This window comes from Geotrypetes seraphini, chromosome 7 (assembly GCF_902459505.1).
Source record: "Geotrypetes seraphini chromosome 7, aGeoSer1.1, whole genome shotgun sequence".
Lineage (NCBI taxonomy): Eukaryota > Metazoa > Chordata > Amphibia > Gymnophiona > Dermophiidae > Geotrypetes > Geotrypetes seraphini.
Genome location: NC_047090.1, coordinates 86,425,247 through 86,447,268, shown reverse-complemented (window position 1 = coordinate 86,447,268; position 22,022 = coordinate 86,425,247). Strand labels below are relative to the sequence as shown.

The window sequence follows — 22,022 nt, the reverse complement described above, 5'->3', positions numbered from 1 at the left end:
ATCCCCCACCCTTTACTAATTGTAATGTAATTTTTACCATTCATTTTTCATATACACACAATATACACAGCAGATATAAATTCTCAAAACTGACACATTTCAATCACTATATATAAAATCATTTTCCTTACCTTTGTTGTCTGGTGACTTTATTTTTCTTTGCTTTTAACTGTTTCCAGGGCCTTCTTATCCATTGATTGTTTTTCTCTCCGTCTTCACGTTCTGCCTTGCATCCATCTTTGGTATTAACTTAACATTCAATATTTCTAGTTTTCTGCTTTCTTCTCAAAATCTATCTTCTCTCTTTCCCTTCCCTCCCTATTTCCATGGTCTGACATCTCTCTCCTTCCCCCCATCAGTGGTACAACAACATTTCTCTTCTTCCTTTCCCCCCTTCCCAGTCTGGCATCTCTCTCCTCTCCTTACCATAATCTGGCATCTCTCCTTTACTACAGCACTTCTATTATTATTTCTATAGCACTACCAGACTCCCCTCCTTCCCTTCTATTCCCTGGTCTGATATCTCTCCCTTCCTTTAGTTATCTCTCCTCCCCCCCTCCAGTGTAACATTTCTCTTTCCCTTCTTCCTTTCTACCCCCTGCAGTCCTCTCCCTTCCCTTCCTCGTTTCTCGTCCCCCTCCTAGTCCAACATTTCTCCTCCTTTCCACCAGTTCCAACATTTCTTTCTCTCTTCCTCCTGCATGCTTCTCCTCTGGTCCTCCTTTCTTCCCCCAACCAACATCTCTCTCTCTCCCTCCATGAGTCCAACTTTTCACTCTCTGCCCTCTCCCCCTTCCCCAGAGTGTAACATTTCTCCTTCCCTCCTTTCTGTTCTCCTCATCCATCTTGCCCTCTCCATGAGTCCAACACTCCATGAGTCCCTCCTGCACGCTTCACTTTCTATCCTTGCCTCTTTCCTCGAGTGGCATCCCTCCTTCTCACCCCCCAATCCAACATGCTCTCTCCCTATGCACCATCTCACCCTCCCCTCCAGTGTGTAGCACCTTTCCTTTCCCTCTCTTTCTGCCAGGTCCAGCAGTACCTCTTCTCCCTTCTTTTTACCTCCTCTCTGTACAGCAGTACTCCTTCCCTGCTCCCCATGTCCAGCAGTACCCCTTCTCCCTTCCCCCCTCCCCTGTCCCAGCATTACCACTTCTCCCCTTCCCTCCTCCCCCCCCCCTGTTCCAGCAGTACTACTTCCCCCTTCCCTGCTCCCCATGTTCAGCAGTACCCCTTCTCCCTTCCCAGCAATACCTCTCCTGTTACTGCTAGTGGCAGCTCACTGTGTGCTTTTAACTTCGGCACTAGCAGTAGAGTTTAGCCCGGTTTCATCAGGCAGCCACGAAGCCTTTTCTAGGTCAGCTTGAATCGCATCAGCGAAGCGGGCCGGCCTAGCAAAGGCCCTGAGGCTGCTTGATGAACCGGGCTCTAAACTACTGCTAGTGGCAGCTGTGTGCCGAAGTTAAAAGGTCCAGGGGTGTGGAGACAAGGAAGACAGGAGTCCTGGAAGATACGTGCAACACAACGGTAGAAGTCAGCCGACACAGGCGCCGGAGTCTCTCTTCCTGCCCTGTGAGCTGCGGCACACTTAAAATCTCAAAAGGCACATTAGTGTGCCGTGGCACCACAGTTTGCGATACACTGACTTAAGTAATCCCAGTTAATATCTACTGTAGGACTACAGTCTGACCAAACCTTTAGCGTTTTCTATGATTGCCAGATCCAAACCCAACATGGATTCTATCCCAAAGCACTCTAGATTTGTGCGACACTGCAGTTCTGCAACAACTTGTGTGTAAAGGATCAAGGCAATAGTGTTCTTCATTTTCCTGCTATTTATGTGCTCAAATTGGCATCTGAGGCTTTTCAGCCTTGGAATTAGCTAAAAAGCCTTGAAACAGCAAGAGAATTAGTATTTTCAGTTGATGTCAATACCACTGCATTCTTCAGTTGAACTATCTCTCCTCATTGAAGATCCTGGTGAGCACCAGTCCAACCAATCAGAGACTGATTCCAGAGTTCAATCATGGCCTGTAAACAACACTGATGATGAAACCCTAATTTGCAAGCAGAAACAAATTGCTTTTCTACCATTTTTCTTTTGTCATTATCACCCACAAGTTTTGACCAAGAAACTGCAAGGTATGCATTTTCTGTGCGGCCATTCAAGGCAGTACTTATAAGACTTGTACATTCCTGGATAGAGAACTTTAGCCCTCTATGCCAATGAGGCCTTATTTTGAGGCTCACAAATGCAGCTCACCATCCAGGGCATTGCATTGGCTAAAATCAGTGTTAAAAGGACTGATTCAACTTCTTGCCGCAGCAGCATTCTTAGAATGGATCAGAAGATGGAATCTTCTGCCAAAAAAGGCTGTGTAGCTCTATTTTATTATTCTCTAGCTTTGAAGTCAGTTACAGGAATTTTCTTATGTTTTGTGAAGTTTTGAGTCAGGCTATTTGATACTCTGGTCTTCATTTCAATAGGGAGAATGTATTAATTGTTATGGGATATAAGGTTTGCTAAATAACTCGTGTTAAAACATTACTCACTTTTATTTGCCTTTTGCTATTATAAATAATCATACTTGCATGGAGTTTTACTCTCATTGTTCTTATTGCCAGTGAAGATGGTGAACCCGGGACAGGTACTGTATATATACTTGAATATAAACCAGGATTTTTTGGGCCAAAAATTGGCCCCAAAAATGGGGGAGGTCCCAGTTTATATTTGAATTAACAATACACCCCCTCCCCAAATTATTGCAGACTGTCACTAGGCTCTGCACACTATCCCCTTCCTGCCCTAGCCTCAAACCTCTACTGCCGATCCCCGATGGAGGTACAGTGGGCAGGAGCAAACTTTTTGAGTTCCTGTCCCGCTGCTAACCGGCTGCCATGAGTTTCTTTAGTCGTTGAGCGGCACGAGCAGGAGCGCGATTTGGGGCAATGCTGCTCGATGCTGAGCGGCTTCCTTACTGGCTCCCGCAAATTCTCCCTAAATTACCCGTTGCCAGCATGACATTGTGCTGTTCAGGGTCCAATCTAAAAGTTAGCCTGAGGATATAGGGCCCTCTGGAGAAGAGCAGTTGAAAACCTGGAACAGATTTCTTCTGCACGGCTTGTGAGCATGAGAATACTCTACTGTCCAGAATGCTACATCTATTGCACTAGAAACTGTATAAGAACATAAGAAGTGCCTCTGCTGGGTCAGACCAGAGGTCCATCGTGCCCAGCAGTCCGCTCGTGCGGCGGCCCATCAGGTCTAGGACCTTCGTAGTAGTCTTCTATCTGTATCTCTTCAATCCTTCTATCTGTACCCCTCTATCCCTTCAATCCTTTTTTTTTTTATCCTACCTTATCTATATCCTTCTAACTGTACCCTTCTTCATCCTATATCTTCCTTATCCATATCCATCAATAACTTCTTCTTTCAAGAATTTATCCAATTTCTCTTTGAAACCCTGTAAAGTACTCTGTCTTATCACACCCTCCGGAAGCGCATTCCAGGTATCCACTACCCTCTGAGTGAAGAAGTACTTCCTGACATTGGTTCTATACCTGTCCCCTTTTAGTTTCTCTGAGAGCCCCCTTGTTCTTGTAGTTCCCCGTAGGCTGAAAAATCTGTCCCTCTCCACATTCTCAATGCCCTTCATGATCTTATATGTCTCTATCATGTCTCCTCTGAGTCTCTGCTTTTCCAGGGAGAAGAGCCCCAGTTTCTCTAGCCTGTCTGTCTTATCAGTCTCCTCCAAACAGGAGGTCACTTGGTAGAAAATCACAAAGTTGACATACTAGACTCTTCAGAAAGTCTTTCAGGTCTCAGACAATCTTCTGCACATCAATTAAGGTAACTTCTGATGGAGAAGGTGTGCAATCCCCATCAACTCCTAAAGACAGAGTTACCGGCGTTAAAGATTTCATCTACAAATTCGCTGAAGATGTCTGAGAGATAAAAATAGTCTGTGTTATTCCCTGGGAAGGAGGAGAACTACCTTGGATATCATTTACTCCCACAGGACTCAAAAGAGGAATGGTAGAAGTGGGGTAGACCTATCCTCTGAACTTAGATATGCTCATGAGATGAGACTGGAAAATAACTTGTCCAGGGCAGATATACCAACAGGAATCACATGGTTATCCATAGGCCCAAGCGTAGTGCCAAAGGAAGGAAGGAAGGAATGGTCTTACTTTTGGTTTTACCTTTCCAGAATGACACTCCTATTGCCATCTTATGTGTAAGGAGATACGGTTCAGCGTGTCCCATTTTTGAAAGCTCACGATTGAAGTCACACCCTGAGGCAGCATTATGTGAAACGCTGGCCACCACTGGTGTTCCGACCAAACTTTACAATTTTAAGGATACGGTCACCGAGGCGCAAAATCTATATATACCACGTATCAACAAGGGATCAAAGAAGAAAAGATTAAGGAACCGGCGTGGCTCACTGTAGAGGTTAAGGAAGCAATCAAAGACAAAAAAACCTCGTTTAAGGAATGGAAAAGATCGAAACAGATGAAAACTGGAATAAGCACAAACAACACCAACGCAGGTGCCATAAGGCGGTAAAAGTGGCAAAAAGTGACTACGAGGAAAAATAGCCAAGGAGGCAAAAACTTCAAGCCGTTTCTTTCGATCTATTAAAGGAAAACGACCCGCGAAGGAAGCGGTGGGACCATTGGATGACCAAGGAATAAAGGTTGCACTAAAGGAGGACAAAGAAATCGCCAATACACTGAACACATTTTTTGCATCTGTATTTACCAAAGAGGATATACACAGCATACCAGAACCCATCAGGTTATATGCTGGAAGCGAAAACGGGAAACTGACAGGTTTGACGGTCAGCCTAGAAGAGGTATACAGGCAAATTGATAGGCTTAAGAGTGATAAATCCCCAGGACCAGATGGCATCCATCCGAGGGTCATCAAGGAACTGAAAGGGACCATAGCTAAACTACTTCAACTGCAATGGTCTAGCCAATCTGTTGATCAAAACGGGAAAGATTCCGGAGGACTGGAAGGTGGCGAATGTTATGCCAATCTTCAAAAAAGGTTCGAGGGGAGATCCAGGAAACTACAGACCGGTGAATCTGACCTCGGTACCGGGAAAGATGGTAGAGGCACTGATAAAGGACCGCATCATTGATCACTTTGACGGACACGGTCTGATGAGGACCAGCCAGCACGGTTTCAGCAAAGGCAGATCTTGTTTGACGAACTTGCTGCACTTCTTCGAGGGAGTAAACAGGCAGATAGATAAGGGTGACCCGGTTGACATTGTATATCTGGACTTTGAGAAGGCTTTCGACAAGGTTCTGCATGAACGACTACTTTGGAAAATTGCGAGCCACGGAATCGAGGGAGAAATACTCACGTGGATTAAAAACTGGCTGGAGCATAGGAAACAGAGAGTGGGGTGAATGGGCATCACCAGTGGGGTGCCGCAGGGCTCGGTGCTTGGACCCATACTCTTCAACATCTTTATAAACGATCTGGACATAGGTACGATGAGCGAGGTAATTAAATTTGCGGACGACATGAATTTATTCAGAGTAGTGAAGACGCAGGGGGATTGCGAAGATCTACAACGTGACATAACCAGGCTCAAGGAATGGGCATTAACATGGCAGATGAGATTCAACATGGATAAATATAAAGTAATGCATGTCGGTAACAAAAATCTCAGGCAAGAGTACAGGATGTCCGGGGTGGTACTTGGAGAGACCTCCCAGGAAAGGGACTTGGGAGTTCTGATTAACAAGTCGATGAAGCCATCCACACAATGTGCGGCGGTGGCAAAAAGGGCGAACAGAATGCTAGGAATGATTAAGAAGGGGATCACGAACAGGTCGGAGACAGTTATCATGCCGCTGTACCAGGCCATGGTGCGCCCTCATCTGGAGTACTGTGTCCAGAACTGGTTGCCGTACATGAAGAAGAACACAGTAATGTTCAAAAGGGTCCAGAGAAGAACGACTAAGATGGTTAAGGGGTTGGAGGAGCTGCCGTACTGTGACAGAATAGAGAAACTGGGCCTCTTCTCCCTCAAACAGAGGAGATTGAGAGGGGACATGATCGAAACATTCAAGATACTGAAGGGGATACACTTAGTAGATAAGGAAAGGTTGTTCACCCTCTCCAAGATAGGGAGAACGAGAGGGCACTCTTTAAAGTTGAAAGGGGATAGATTCCGTACAAACGTAAGGAAGTTCTTCTTCACCCAGAGAGTGGTGGAAAACTGGAACGCTCTTCCGGAAGCTATCATAGGGGAAAACACCCTCCAGGGATTGAAGACAAAGTTAGACAAGTTCCTACTGAACAAGGACGTACGCTGGTAAGGCTATTCTCAGTTAGGGCTCTGGTCTTTGATCAAAAGGGCTGCCACGTGAGCGGACTGCTGGGCACGATGGACCACTGGTCTGATCCAGCAGCGGCAATTCTTATGTTCTTATGGCAGATAAAGACCTGAATGGTCCATCCAGCCTGCCCAACCTTACCCTTTCTTTAAACTACTGATTTAATTTAAACTTTCCTTCTTAGCTATTTCTAGGCCAGAACCCAAAGCTCTACCCAGCACTGTGCTTAGGTTCCAACTACTGAATACTCCATCAAAGCTCATTCCAGCCCATCTAAACCATCCCAACCATCAAAGCCTATCCTCAACCAAATGGCCATATACAGTCACTGGCCCTGCAAGTCTGTCCAGTACTGGCCTTAGTTCTTCAATATATAGCATTATTTTCTAATTCGAGATCCTCTGAGTTCATCCCATGCTTTTTTTTAACTCTGTCACCGTTTTCCTCAACACCATTGAGTCATTGGATGAATTTATGAGACTTTGGATGAATTAAAGCATTTGCATTTATCAGATGAATTGAAGAATTTTTTTGGGTGTACACCATTCTGATTGGGACAATTCCACTCTGGTTCTGTGCTTTTGAGTTTGTGGTTTTGTTTCCCCTGTTCCATTTTAAGAAGAATTTCCTAACATTACTCTTGAGTCTACCACATCTCAACCTCAAATTATGTGCGAACTGCTGGGCGCAATGGACCACTGGTCTGACCCAACAGCGGCATCTCTTATGTTCTTATCACACAGATAAGAGATAAGTTTTGAGTCATTTTATATTTGAAATTGTGACCACTTGGCTATTTAACCCTGCTATCTATTTGAACTACATAGAGCCATATTAGGCTCCACGGGAGGTTTTTATGCTGATGAGGTTCTCTGCCTGAACACCTTAGCCACAGCTGTGGCAGTGGGCTTTATCGGAGGCTTTTTGTCCCAGTGGGGCCTTCCTTGACTCATGTTGTAGCTCTTTAAACCTTTTACACAATCCAAGTGAATGTGTTTATTATTGACACTTATTGCACTGGAATATACTGCGAGTCTACTTTGGAGGCAATTTTTATCAAGTGGGACAGGTAGTACAAAAGTGAACAAAATCCTTTCATTTGATGTCCATTTCAGTTTGCTTCTCTCAGGCTTTATATCTTAATCTTATGAGCCAAACGTCATCTTGTAGAACTATATGTGCATCATGTTTGACTGTAAAAATTCTACTTTTGCTTGTTTAAATAAAGTGAGCTAAGTTTGTTTTTATACAATGTTTAGATGCAATTTTATGATATGTAGGCATAATTTAGCTCTTTTAAATCAGAAAAACTTTCTGTTGCAAAGGTCTCTCCCAGACTACTTTTTGTCTAAGTTGAACGATTATTGGTTAACGTTATGCAACCAAAGGATCCTCCATGGTCATTTTGCTGGTCAAGTTGCAAATACAAATGCTGGGTACCCGTTATCCACATGCTTATGATTGTTGATGTTCTGACTGCAACCAGTTGTCAGTAACATCTGAACAAGGGAGATAAAGAAAAAAAGCTGAACACTAACTCTTATTGGTCTCTTAACTGATGCATGTTGTCTTAAAATAAACCTTTCTGAAAAGATTTTAATGATGCCAATTGTTGAAAATTTGGAAGTTTTTCCACTATCTTTGTTATGGATAGCTTTGGAGAAGCAAAATGAAATTGGAATCAAATTAAAGGATTTTTCTTGCATTTTCTAATGACATAAAACTCATTTTTGTACTACCTGAACACATGATGAAAATTGCATCTGAAGTGGACTCACAGAGCATGTCAATTTTCAGTGAGGCATATCATGAAAATTATAGCTTTCAGCTGCACAAAATTAACATATTGCTCATTTCAACCATCTCTCTAACAGATATAATATGAAAGCTTTTCTTTTAATATGTAATGTAATGTAATGTAATTTATTTTCTTATATTACCGCTACATCCGTTAGGTTCTAAGCGGTTTTACAGAAAATATACATTAAGATTAGAATAAGAAAGGTACTTGAAAAATTCCCTTACTGTCCCGAAGGCTCACAATCTAACTAAAGTACCTGGAGGGTTAATAGAGAAGTGAAAAGTAGAGTTAGAGGAAAATTAAAATAAAATAAACATTTTAACAAGACAGCATTGATCTAAATACTTTGGAAGGTAGGAAGAGAGGAGAGAAAGGAATAGAAGCAGAAGGGGGAGCCGTTTTGAACAGTAGAATTCTGGATGAATTTAAATGATTAGAAATAGAACAAACAAAGACAAAGGCAAAACAATAGATAAGATTAAAGATAAATCATAAACTGGATAGAAAAATAAAATAAAACTTTGTCTTCAATCCTCGGTTTCAGCCGTCAGTGATGAAGTGGAGCAATGTAAGTTGAGGAGAAGTGATTGACGTTTCCAAGAAAGGGCTTCTTCAGGGAAGAGACTTGGCAGACAGTCCCAGGATGCCTATGTCTCCTCCCCTGCGATGTTCTCCCATCCATGCATTCCCTCCCAGACACACTGCCCGTGCCCCAGCCGCTCCAAGGAGGCTGCCCCAGATGAGGCACAATGATTTGCTGAAAGTGGCATTTTGATACGAGATAAAATAGAATCCCTGTTTTAACAATTAATACCTCAGAAATCATGTGTCCTAGCTCAGTTACAGTTACAGTTTCTGATTCTAAACAAAATTCTGAACAAGTGCTAAAAAATTCACAGCTGTAGGACACTTATACTGTTATCCAACAAGATGGCGGCCGGTTAGGTAATCAGCTGTGCTGTCTCCCTCACTCTATTTTTTTATTTTTGCTTTCTTTTGCCATGTTTATATTTTATTTAGGTTTATTTTGATCTTCTGTTTTATTGGTTTCAATTTTGGACTTTGTTTATTTGGTTTGGGACCTCCATTCCTTTTTTTTGTTTGTTTTTAAATCACTTCACTGACTCTGGTTTGACTGTTGGCTCCGGTCCAACGGTCGAGGGTTCTCCTACCTGCTGCTCGACTGGTTCCATGGTGGCGGTTTTAGGGATGTTGCTCTGGGCCCTCGTGCCTTCTTCTTCGTCGAGGGTAGAGGGGGGTCTGGTTTTGGCCCCTTTACACTGCCAGCAGGACTGCACCGTGCCGACAGTTGCACCATGGCTGAGGAGATCTGCGGTGGGGAAATTGACGCCGCCGAGAGGGAAGCGATGCCTCGCATTGGATGAAATGGCCTGTGGGGGCATCCGACATATTGGCGAGGGTTGGCCAGCGTCTGCAGCTCATGCACCGTGGTTGATGGTGGCGGTTACCCAGCTGATGATGAGACTTCCCTCACTTCCCGTGGACTTCGCTCTGCTCTCGGGAGAAGCAGCTTTGCCTGTGTCTTGTTTCAGCAGTGGGCCAATCTCGTTGGCAGCTGCTGACTTTTCCTGCTTCCAGCTATTCAAGCGAGTGGATTGCTTCTGGCCTACGGAGGTGTAAAGTGGCAATGGTTGGCTGAGGCGGCATGCAACCGGTGGGACAGCCCTGTCGGGGATGGATGACTGCTGGATCCTCTTTTTCTCCTTGGTCTGTCACATCTGTGGACTCCTAATATCAGGACCTAATGTCTGACTGGAATTTATTTATTTTATTTTAATGAATGTTTAATCTTTTCAATTTATAATTTAATAATGATTTTATTTTTAAGATAATCTTTGTTTCATCGTCACTGAATACTTGTTGGAATGTACATACCTTATCTCTATCTTTCCTATCTTCAATGGAGTTCCTTTCATTAATCAATTGTTACATTGTAAACCGCTTAGGTCAATAAAATGCAGGAGCAGTATATCAAATCTTAAATAAACATAAATAAACTTAGGGGAGAATTCAAGAAAGGAGGTTAAACGTGTTAGACCGTGTTAATCGTAAAAAGATGCCCACAGGAAAATAATGAATTCTATAGTGGCACTGGCTTAACTTTAATAAATATTCTAATATAAACGATCCAGTGACGATTTGACACGTAAGCTTGGAGCAATGAGATTGTTTTTGAGCTCCCAAGTGGTGCCGCTGAGGATCGGGGGTAAAATCCATGAGTATTCCAGGGCACTTAGGGGTGACTAAGGTTTGTTTTCACCCCTTTGACTTGGTTCACAGGAAAATAATGGGCATCTTTAGTGGTTAGCACATACTAATGCACTTAGTGCCATTTCTTTAATTTTTCCCTTAACGGCAGAGTTATTAAGACCTAAAAAGTTGCCCAAACTTCAGTTGACTGCGAATTGTCAAACCCCATTGAATAAAAAGCCAATATTTTGAAAATCATTGAAGTTTGAAATCTGAAAATGTGCAGTTTTTCATTTTATGTAATTTGAAATACTATAGGTTGAAATACTATAGGCTTGCAAATTTTGATTGAATTAATATAAAATGACCCATAGTGGAGTGGGCTTTTGTGGTCCCTTTGATTACAATAATTATCCCTTTTGAGAGGCTTTTAAATTTTTTTTTTAAATTGTAAAATCTTAGCTCAACTATTATGGGCTTAGACTTCTATATTGCAGTCAGATGTGATTAGTGGCAAAATGTTTAGATTATCACCTCTTAGAACTAAGCTTTACCTCTTTTTCTGGGATGATTTGCCTTATTTCTCTATTATATAAGTTGTTTTATTAACGGTTATTTACTGATATGCTTATGAAAATGCAAAAAAGAGAACAAAACAAAGGGGTCAAAATGCAATCAATTTCTGCACTACAATGGAGATGTATACCAACTCCCTATGTATGAGGGCGAATCAAAATTGAAGGCAATTGTTAATTACATGATAACTGGAACAAAGCTAGCAAAATGCAACATATGTTGCCTGTTGTATAGTTCGTCCATGCACAGTGCAGCACTCGGCCTTTAGTCGTGTGGCAGCCACAAGGTCAAAAACATGGATGCTCCATGGCAAGATTACACCATTGATGAATATGCAATAGTGCACTTCCTTTGGGCAGAGGAGTGAAACCTGTGGAAATTCACCGTTGAATACTGACTCAGTAGGAATATAGCACCATGAATCAACAAAAGGTTTATGAGTGGGTAAAAAGGATTAAAGCGAGAAGAACAGGTGTAACTGATGAAGGTTGTTCTGGTCACCCATTAACATCGTGCACACAAGAGCACAATGACAGGGCGGATGCCTTAATTAGAGAAGACCGACTGACAACGGTGTCTCATTGGCTGCAAATTTGAATATCTCCCATGGATCTACATTTGCCATAATGTATGATGACTTGGGATACAGGAAAGTCTGCACACGATGGGTTCCAAATAACTTACTGATCTGTACAAGCAACAGTGTGTGGAAGTTGCAACCTAGTTCCTGAGATGGTATGAAAAAGATCCAAGTATTCTGGAGAGAACTGTCAATGGTGACAAGACATGGGTGCATTACTGTGACCTGGAAAGCAAAAGACAAAGCATGATGAAGTAAAGGAAGCAGTGCTCACCTGGCTTCAGGAGCAACTGAAAAACTTCTCTGCAGGTATGCAGAAGTTAGTTGAATGATACAAAAAATGTGTCTTCTTGCATGGGGACTATGAGGAAAAGTGATATATTAATTGCTCACAATTACTTCTATTAAAGTCATTAAATGTATTTTGCCTTTACTTTTTTGATTTACCCCTCATATTTTTTATTGATAGTGTTGCACTCTAAAACGAAGATCATCTAGGTGTGTTTTTGGAAATATGAGAGGAGAATTGGTTACTCCTGGATAGCAGTAGTTTCCACCTTGCTGGTCTCCCATGAATCCTTTTTTGTCCAATCTCTTTCTTATCGTGGAGTTATAAAAAGTGACCTTAGCTGAGGCTAGAGTGACCTGGTTGGAGGATGATTTGGGATGTTTTGTGACCACCCGGATGAATTGTTGCTACACCCTTGGAGTAATTTTAGCGGACCAGCCACTCACGGGAAGATTCACCACTAGTCCAAGTCTTCTTCATTTGGAAATCATAGCTCTCATTGTGGTTTGATGGAGTCCCAGAGCTTTAGAAATAGCTTTGTAATCCTTTTCAGACTGATATATTTCCACAACTATTTTCTCAACTATTCTGGAATTTCCATTGATTGTGGCATAGCGTTCTTGTAGAAACATTACAGTGACTACTTTGGATAACGAGGTTTAGATTCAAGGGTGGCTGAAATCAAGTCTACCAATATTTGTTTATTTTATTTTATTTATAACCAACTTTTTACAGAGCGGCTCATAATTTAAACATACACAATACAAATAATACACAGTTAAAACACAAACAAATTAGTGACCAGCCCTTATACATGTACAAAACCTCAATTTCCATATTTCATATTACAGAACAAATGTCTCTCTAATAACTTCTTAAAAACACCAAGATTCAATCAGTTGAATCTAATTATCAATTAAATTTGGTCAGATGATTGAGTAATTGAGTGCAGTTACTTTTTCATATGGCTGATATGGGTGTTGGACAACTTTGTTCCCAAAATAAATGAAACAGTGATTTAAAACTGTGTTATATTTATCGAGCTTTACATTTTGTTTAAAGTTCAGAAACCATTCAATGTGACATATATGCAACAATAGGGGGAATTAGGTGGGAGAGGAAGGAAGACGGGAGAGATGCTGAATGGGAGGGGCAGAGGGAAGAGGAATGGAGGCACATGGATGAAGGGGGGAGGAAGGAGATGGTGGCACATGGCTGGAGGGAAGGGGAAGAGAAGGAAAAGATGGTGTACGTGAATGGATGGATGGAAGGAAGTGGAAGAGGAGGGAAGAGAGGATGCACATGAAAAGAGGGAAGGGAAAGAGTTGGAAAGATAAATTTGAGAAGAGGCAGAAAAAAATGGAAGAAAACAGAATATGAAAAATCAGTTTCAAAGAAGGATGTAGTGCAAAAAGTGAAGGAAAGAAACAGGAAATGCATAAGGAGACCTTGGAAACCAGAGTTAAGAGCACAGATGGAACAAGATGATCAGAAAAATAAAAATTGCCAGATAAAAGGTAGGAAACATTTTTATTTTTAAATTTAGTGATTGAAATATGTCAATTTTGAAAATGTACATCTGTTATTTTTATATTTTGGACTGTTCAGCAAGAATACATTTCTTGATATTTCTCTTGTGGTGTACTGTGTGCAGAGTCTGGCATATTAGTGTTTTGTGTACAATAATACTTTTAGTTTGTGGGTTTGTATTTGAAAAGGTTTTTTTTTTTTTACTGTTTTTTGCATGTGTGATTGAAGCCAGGTGTTCTGGTGGGGATAGACGTCCAGAAACTGGTTGGAAAATATTTGTTGGTCATCCTTCAGCTTTTTTTTGGACTCGAAACAGCCCCAACTGAAAAATTAGTGATTACTTATGGCATGATCCCTGACAAACGACACTCACAAACCCAAATTTCTAATCTTGGTTTACCATATATACTCAAACATAAACCGACCTGACTATAAACCAAGGCAACCTTTTCCCCCAAAAAAAGGGGGTTTAATATTCAAGTTACAGTGCCTTGCTTTGCCCAGCTCCCTCCCTCCCTGCATGTTTCTGTATCCTTTTCCCCTCCCTCCCAATGCCTTGCAGGCCTCTGCTGGGCCTGCCGTGAGCCCTGGTGATCCAGCGGTGGCCAGCCCAGAAGGCATCCCTCCCGCTTCCTGTCCCAATTGATTCTAATTATTATCATCTCCTTCCCGCCTCCCTTGAGTACCTTTAGTTTCCCTGGTGGTCCAGTGGTGAATCACGGCAGGAGCAATCTTCCTTTGCTCCTGCCCATGCAGAGCCGCTAGCTAATTGGCTGCCGCTGGCAACTCTGCCCATGCTCTTTAAGGGAACTCGCGGCAGCCAATTAGCTAGCACGGGTATATTTGTGTCAACCTTTTTTCCTCCTTTTTTTTTTTGGGGGGGGGGAAGGTTACCTTGCTTTATATTTTCAGTATATACAGTGTGATAGGCAGACTGTGCCTGCTAGGTCTGGCCCTAGGGTTAGAACTATCTCAAAAGCAGACAGTTCTCAACCAGCCCAAGTTAAACCCCAGTTTAGCATTTCACCTGATGTTCCTTATGTATCCAGTAGAGGGAGTCTTGAGGCTAAGCTGCAGTTTTCCCTGTCCCCACGCAATCCCAGAGGAAGGAACCGGATATCCTCTACACCTGAGGGTTTGGGGCGTGGTTGCCAGCTCCTAAACTAGAGAGCTTCTAGAGAGGCAGAAGGAGAGTTGGAGGGAACAGGGGCAGCTGCAAAACTCAGGGCTGGGAGCTCTGCAAGGCTGTTCTTTGCCTGAATGTATGGAGATTACAGAGGCTGGAAGCAGAGCTACCTTCTGACCCTTTTGAAGAATCCCAAGCCATGGAATTGGAGGTCAGTAGCCGATTGCTGATGGTACCTAATGGCGTCCAACCCATTGAAATATGCTGGCCAAGGCAAGTGTTGAAACTCCTAATTGGATAACAAATATCCAGGTTTTGCTATTGGGACTATTTTTTGCAGTTGTGCCTTGTGAATCTTGCTAAGTTTAAAGCAGGATAGGATTCCTTGACAAGGGCTGTGCTGAAACTGATCCTGTTGTGATTTAGTTTTTTCCCTTTGCTTACTTTTTGAAGGGGGACTGGGTTTGCCCCACGTTCATGCGGTGGGAATCGAGGGCCAAATTTTGGCAAATTATCACCACGTGGAGCACGCCACCTTGCCCAGCACTACTGCTGCTGGAGGAATCAGTGCTGGTGCTCTGATACAAGCACAAGTCTTCCTGAGGAAAGTAAAGACTTATATTTTGGACTATTTTAGGTTTGAGTGAAACCTTACTGACTGGAACTCTTGATTATATAAAGAATCCATTTTTGGCTTGGAAGATAAGGTTTCTTGTTTTTGGGTTTAAACCTTTTGAAGTTTTTGTACAGCAATAGGATTTTTTAGGCTATGCCAAACCTTATGTTTTGGGACGGTTATTATTTGCTGCTGAATCCTGACAGAGTTTATGTTTGGCCTATTTGAGGACTGGTTTAAGACATAAGAGTGAAGCAACGGTTTTATTTTGTTCTGAAGAATAAATCCAGTCCGGGTTTTGATTTTCACCTTCCTAGTTTGTTTGTGTTTCTTCCACTAACCTGACTTTCTTTTTCCTTGTGTTGCCCCACTGCGGCACACAAGAGTATTTCCTTGTCCCAGCGGTCCAGGACCCATTGCCCTGAGCCCGCCGGTGACAACAGTAAATCAGTTGTTGCCACAGAGAAGATTTGGCCACCCATTCTTTTAAGTGCTTTCAGCCAAGGTATTTTACACCCATCTGATTGATTACTACTTAAAGAACACTTAGATTAATCAGGAATAGATCCCTAAACAAACTAAGAAGACAGTAACAAACCAGTAACCAAATTATGTTAAAGTAATTTTGAAAAGATACTTTTAAGTAGATAATGTGAGTGACTTCACAATATCAAGGGGTAAGTAGGGAGTAATAGAGAAAAAACAGCTTAGTTACTTACCTGTAGCAGTAGATCTCTATGGACTGCAGAATACAAGTGCTCACAACATGGATTACCGTATATACTCAAATATAAGTCGATCTGAATATAAGTCGAGACCCCTTTCCCCCCCAAAGGATGAAAAATGGTTGACTCTAATAAAGTCGGGCGGCTTAATATTCAAGTGGCCTGCCCCATCAGGCTCTGCGCCCAGCACCCTTCCTCCTCCCCTCCCATGTCAGGCTCTGCACCCAGCACCCTTCCATCCTCCCCTCCCCCTTCACAGGCTCTGTGCCCAGCAACCTTCCATCCTCCCCTCCCATCAGGCTCTGCGCCCAGCATCCTTCCATCCTCCCCTCCCCTGTCAGGCTCTGCACCCAGCACCCTTCCATCCTCCCCTCCCCTGTCAGGCCCTGCACCCAGCATCCTTCCCTCCTCCCCTCCCCTGTCAGCTCTGCACCCAGCACCCTTCCTTCCTTTCCCCGTAAGACTCTGCCCCTCCCTCCCTCCCAGGTTCTGCCACTGCCTCCCTCCCTGCCCTAGCCTCATACTGTACCTCATCTTGGCGATCCGCGGTGAAGAATTCACTGGAGCCAGTAAGGATGCCTTTTAGTACCGAGCAGCAGCGCCAAATCGCGCTTCTGCTTGTGTCGCTCAACGGCCAAAGAACTCGCGGCAGCCAGTTTGCAGCAGGGTAGGAACTTGGAAAGTTTGCTCCTGCCCACTGCACCTCCATCGCGGATCGCCAAGATGAGGTACCATATGAGGCGAGGGCAGGGAGGGATCGCGGCAGCGGCGGCCTTAAAAAAGAAATTGGGGAAGGGGGCATTGACCCGAATATAAACCGGGACCCCCATTTTTGGGCCATCCCGATTTATATTTGAGTATATACAGTATGTCACTGATGGAGTTGAGCACAATAAATTAATTTAGCTTACATACTCTAGAAGCTCTTGAGCAGACTTACCATGCATGCACCACTTCCCATCTACCATTATAACCCAGGACCCTCTTAGTCTTAATACTGAAGCTTAGATTAGAACCAATTCCATAGGGAGGCAATGGGTATGTGAAGACTCATTTTGCTTTCCATGGAGAACACCTGCTACAGTTAACTAACTTGACTTTTCTCCAAGGACAAGAAAGACGCCAAGTCTCACAGCTTAGCTACAGGCTGCCTTCAACAGAAAATGGGGTAAATGAACAGGAACATGCAAAACACTGCCAAAGGCAAACATCAATGTATTTTTTTTTTGTGGCAATTCTATTGGTCTTTTTTTGGTGTGTGTGTGTGGGGGGGGTGTTTTTGTTTTAGAAAAACAGCCTGGAAATGAAGAGAAATGGGAATTAGAAAGGATACAGCTGGATTCTAATAAATGATTCAGGAGGACAGCAGACCAAAACTATTGTCACAGTGAGATTGCCCTTTTTATTAAAGCAGTGTGATGTGAAATGCATGGATATTAGTCCATGTTACAGCTTTCCTGCATGGATGTTGATTTCAAGTGGGCTACTGATGTAGCTAAAGCTATGATATTATGAGCTGTGACATGACCCTCAAAAGTCAAGTCTGCCTGGGCGGAAGGGTTGAAATGTCATTTGCTAGCTAATCAGATAGACTGCATCTGGTAACACTAGCCCCCAGTTTATTAGGTTCGCAAGAAATGAAATGCTGGGCAGACTTTGAAGGCTTTAGTTTGCTCCAAGTGAAAGGCTAAGGCTCTTGGAATTCAATGTGTGCAACATGCTTTGTGGGCATGAGATCTGTAGAGAAAATAGTGGTAGGGTGATTGACTGAATGAGATGGAAATAATCATGACCTGAAAGGAGAACCACTTTGTAAAACTTAGGATAAGGCGGATCTGCTATTTAAGTCTGGAAATCACTTACCTCTGAGTGCTGAAATTATCGCCACCAAAAACAGACCTTTCAGGTTAGGTACTTCAGTTCACAGGTGGCTCAAAAGGACATTTCATCAGCTGGTTTAATGCAATGCTGAGGTCCCATGACACTGTGATAGGTTATAGAGGCACAGCTTGCCAGCTTGCCCGAGTTTGGGGCAGGCAGGTGAAGTCGGGCAGAGGAGGGAGAGAGGAGAAAATCCACCGAAGGCACCACGAGGGAGCTGAGAGAAGGCAGAGGGTGAGGGGCTGAGGCGAGAGGTAGCTCCGCCCACTCCCTGACATCACCCGAAGCAGACTCGAAGCTCCCCTTTAAAAGGGGAGGCGCCAACAGCGCGCGAGTGGCAAAGGCGCTCGCCTTAGCGAGAGCGCCTTTGCGAAAGGCCTCAAGAGGTCCAAGTCACTACACCCAAGGACACCAGGGAAGGACAGCAAGCAGGCAGAAAAGGATAGAGAGAGGACACCAGCAGCAGGCAGAGAGAGAGAGAGAGAGAGAGGACACCAGCAACAGGCAGAGAGAGAGAGAGAGAGAGGACACCAGCAGCAGACAGAGAGAGAGAGAGAGAGAGGACACCAGCAGCAGGCAGAGAGAGAGAGAGAGAGGACACCAGCAGCAGGCAGAGAGAGAGAGAGAGAGGGGACACCAGCAGCAGGCAGAGAGAGAGAGAGAGAGAGAGAGGACACCAGCAGCAGGCAGCGAGAGAGGATACCAGCAGCAGGCCAGAGAGAGAGAGAGAGAGGGAGAGAGAGAGAGAAAAAGACAATGGAAGCAGAGGGAAACCAGAAGATGAGCTTTCCAGTGTTCTGCACAGACTGTCATATGTATACTACCTTCCCTCGGGGGAGACAGTCATTATGTATGCGGTCGGTGCCAGGAGCTGGAAAGCTTGAAGAAGGAAGTAAAGCGACTAGAGGACAAGATACAGGAGCTAGAAGGACTTCACACTACATAGGACCCAATCAGGACAGCTATAGACTTCATGAATGAGAGACACATTGAGGAGGAAGTCAGGGAACTCGAGAAATTCACTGAGGAAGCCTACAGAAGGAGAGTGGAAGAAAACGAACTTCAGATGAACGATGAAGTTACACCAACACCAACATGGAATGGAGAACAAGAAGCAGATGACCTCATAGAAGACACCCACAGAGGAACATCGCATGAGGGGGAGAAAATGGCTAGTCGATGCCCAGGAACAGAAGCGAAGCACACCGAGGACAATGACCTGAGACCGAAGCAAAACCTAAAGAAGGGAAAGTCAGCGATCCTAGTGGGAGGCTCGATCCTGAGACATGTGGACAGCCACATAGCAGGAGGGAGAGAGGATCGACTGGTGACCTGCCTCCCAGGATCGAGAACCAAGGACATCGTGGACAAAATTAGAAAGATCCTGGAAGGAGCGGAGACGGAAGAGACCACAGTAATGATCCACATCGGGACGAACGATGTCAGCAGGAGAGACTACAGAAGAAGCACGCTGATTCTGGGAAGGATTTTGGGAAGGAAGCTGAAGATGAGGACCCAGAAGATAGCGTTCTCAGAGATCCTACCAGTGCCGAGGGCAGATGTGAAAAGGCAGGAGGAACTACAATCAATAAATGCATGGATGAGGAGATGGTGTGAGGAAGAAGGGTTGCACTTCGTGAGGAACTGGACAACATTCTGGGGCAAGACCAAGCTCTACAGGAGAGATGAACTGCATCTGAGCACGGCGGACAAAAGACTTCTAGCAAACAGCGTCAGGAGAGGAATAGAACAGGCTTTAAACTAAGAAGAAGGGGAAAGCTGACAGTCAACCAAGCGTCGACGATTCAGAAGAAGGTATCCCGTGAAGATACCGAGGGGAAAAAAGGCTGGGAAGAAACAATGGACAAATTACAGGAGTCGACTAACCCAGAAGAAGAGGTTAGAAGGAAAGTAACAAAAGAGAAGAAACTAAAGACCGAAGCACTGGGAAAGGAAATGAAGACAAGAAAATACCAGGATCTAAATTGCATATATACTAATGCAAGGAGCCTAAGAAACAGCACTGCCGGGGTACAAACTCTATCGCCAGGACAGGTCAGGACAGAAAGGAGGTGGAATAGCCTTATACATAAAGAAAGCATACAATCAACAAAATGGACACAGCAGAGACGACCAACAAGTTGGAATCGCTATGGGTTAAAACACAGTTCTTCAACCGTCGGTCCACAGAGACAGAGAGGGATTTTCAAAGTTCCTACTTATTTTAATTGTTTGTAAACCACTTTGTAGCCTTTTGATGATTTGAAAGTAAATAAACTCTGTATTAAATTACATTACTGAAAATGTGTTTGAACTGTTTGTTTCAAATTTGTTTGAAGTTTGAAGTTTTCAGGTTTTCAGTGACCTCCTTTGCATGCGGGAGCAGAGGTCACAGCAAATATACCAATGTTCAGGACCCAGATACTGATACACTAATTAAGTGTATCAGAGCTTGAAATGGTCCAATAACAGAGAACATTTCTTAAAGCCAATCAGTACCCTCTTTGACAGAGGGGAAAATGGCCAGCACTACATCAAAGGTTTCAATGACCCAGAGAACTCAACTAACAAGGATGCAGGAAACAGTCAACGCTCCCGGGAGGAAAAAAAGTCTCTGAATGGCTCAAAGACCAAAAACAAGAAGTTGTCAAAAATGAAACAAACTTGGGTTAAATACTAGAATAGGATTTTTAAAATGAATTATAAGGAAAACTGTGAAAATAAGAACAAGGAGGCACAAAAGAACAGTAAAGTTTTTGTGCTTAAGATAAAGCTGAATACACAGCTCAGCTCAGAAAACAAGAAAACTGATGGTCCGCAAACTGAGTCAGGCAGGAAGATAGCAGCATGTACATGGTAGGAGCTGCCTAAATATTTAAAGTGACAGTGCATTTGGTAGTGTCTGTACCGGGTTCCGTGAATGATGTCACCTACATATGAGAATATTATGCCTGTTTTTACTCAGAGAAGGGGATTTTTCCAAAATTCTCAGATGCATGATTCTGAAGATTGTGTCACAACTTCCTTGAAAAGGTTGAGGATGTCCAATATTTCTACCACGGGTTCTTCCTCCCTAACATAAATGGAATGGCTTCTTACTGTTCCTCAGGGTGGAGGGAAGGACCCAATTTCCCTTTTTGGAGATGGATCTAACAGTTAAAGCCAATCCAACCTCCTCTTCAGAGGACATTTCTGGCTCACAGTCAAAACTCCAGGTGTGCTCAGAACTACACCAAGTCAGGTTTTATGTGAATGGCTTCTAGTTGGTTGACATACTGAGGATCTCTGACATCTCAGTGAAGATTCATCCCCCAATGCACTGAAGATAACATAGCCATAGTCACAAACCCTGCAGTTCTTTGAGGTCTTGATGATAACGTCTCTTCTGTAGAGAGTGTATGGATCTCAAGGACAAGATGGACTCTTTGCCACACCGTCACAGACAGCAAATAATTGTTCTCAACAAACTTCCTTTGTCAGGGCACAGTACATGTGGCCATGCTGTCCTAAGTTACTTAGGGAATACTGGAAGCCTGGGCTCAGATCCTAGCAAACTATTGCATCCCCTCTAATACTAAGAAGGATGTGTGATCTCATAATGGGGGGCGGGTGCTTCTATGACACCAGCAACTCAGTGTTTTGTTGTTCTGTGTCACACTGCAATTAAGATGAGATGCAATGTTGGTTTAACCTTGAAGACAAGGATGAATCTTACCTCTTTCTTTTCAGCAGGAATTGGAGGATGACAGATCCCAATAGCCTCTATCAACGCTCAACATCAAGGGTGATTGATCCATTCTCAATACAAAAACATCCCCAGCACCTGATGCAGCTTCAGAACTCACGGAGACAGATTATTACAATGTTGATGCTAGCAAACCAGGCTTAGAGATGCCACAGATTCATTTCTATTGCCTCTTTTGATCCTGAATACATTTCTTACATCTGGGGGACAAATTTGCAGTGTAATGTAGCTGCATAATATGAATATAATTTGCCTTGAAATACTACTGAAAAGGTACAAGTCAAAATACATCGAGATGGTTCATAATCAGGCACTGCAAACACCAATTATGTTCTTTGTTATGGATATAGTCTTGTTCCACTAGGTACACTTTTTTATGCAACACATTACTGAAAAAATACAGGCAAAGTTTAATAAAGGAAACAAAAAACAACTGACTGAGGCATCCAAGGCCTTAAATCAAGACCTCTACTTGGGAGGGAGGAAGGAAGAAAAAGAAAGAAAGAGAAAGAAAGAAAATGCAAAGCCAGCTGAAAATTCTACCTAAGGTGCTTCAAAGGGACTAAGAATCACAGAACAGTG

At 43.4% G+C, this 22,022-nt stretch overlaps 1 protein-coding gene across 9 annotated transcripts in view; it reads right to left on the bottom strand.

Annotated features, from left to right (window-relative positions):
* RALGAPA1 (Ral GTPase activating protein catalytic subunit alpha 1) overlaps nt 1-22,022 on the bottom strand; it is a 678,446-nt gene that overhangs the window by 318,338 nt on the left and 338,086 nt on the right. The gene's annotated exons all lie outside the window — the stretch shown is intronic.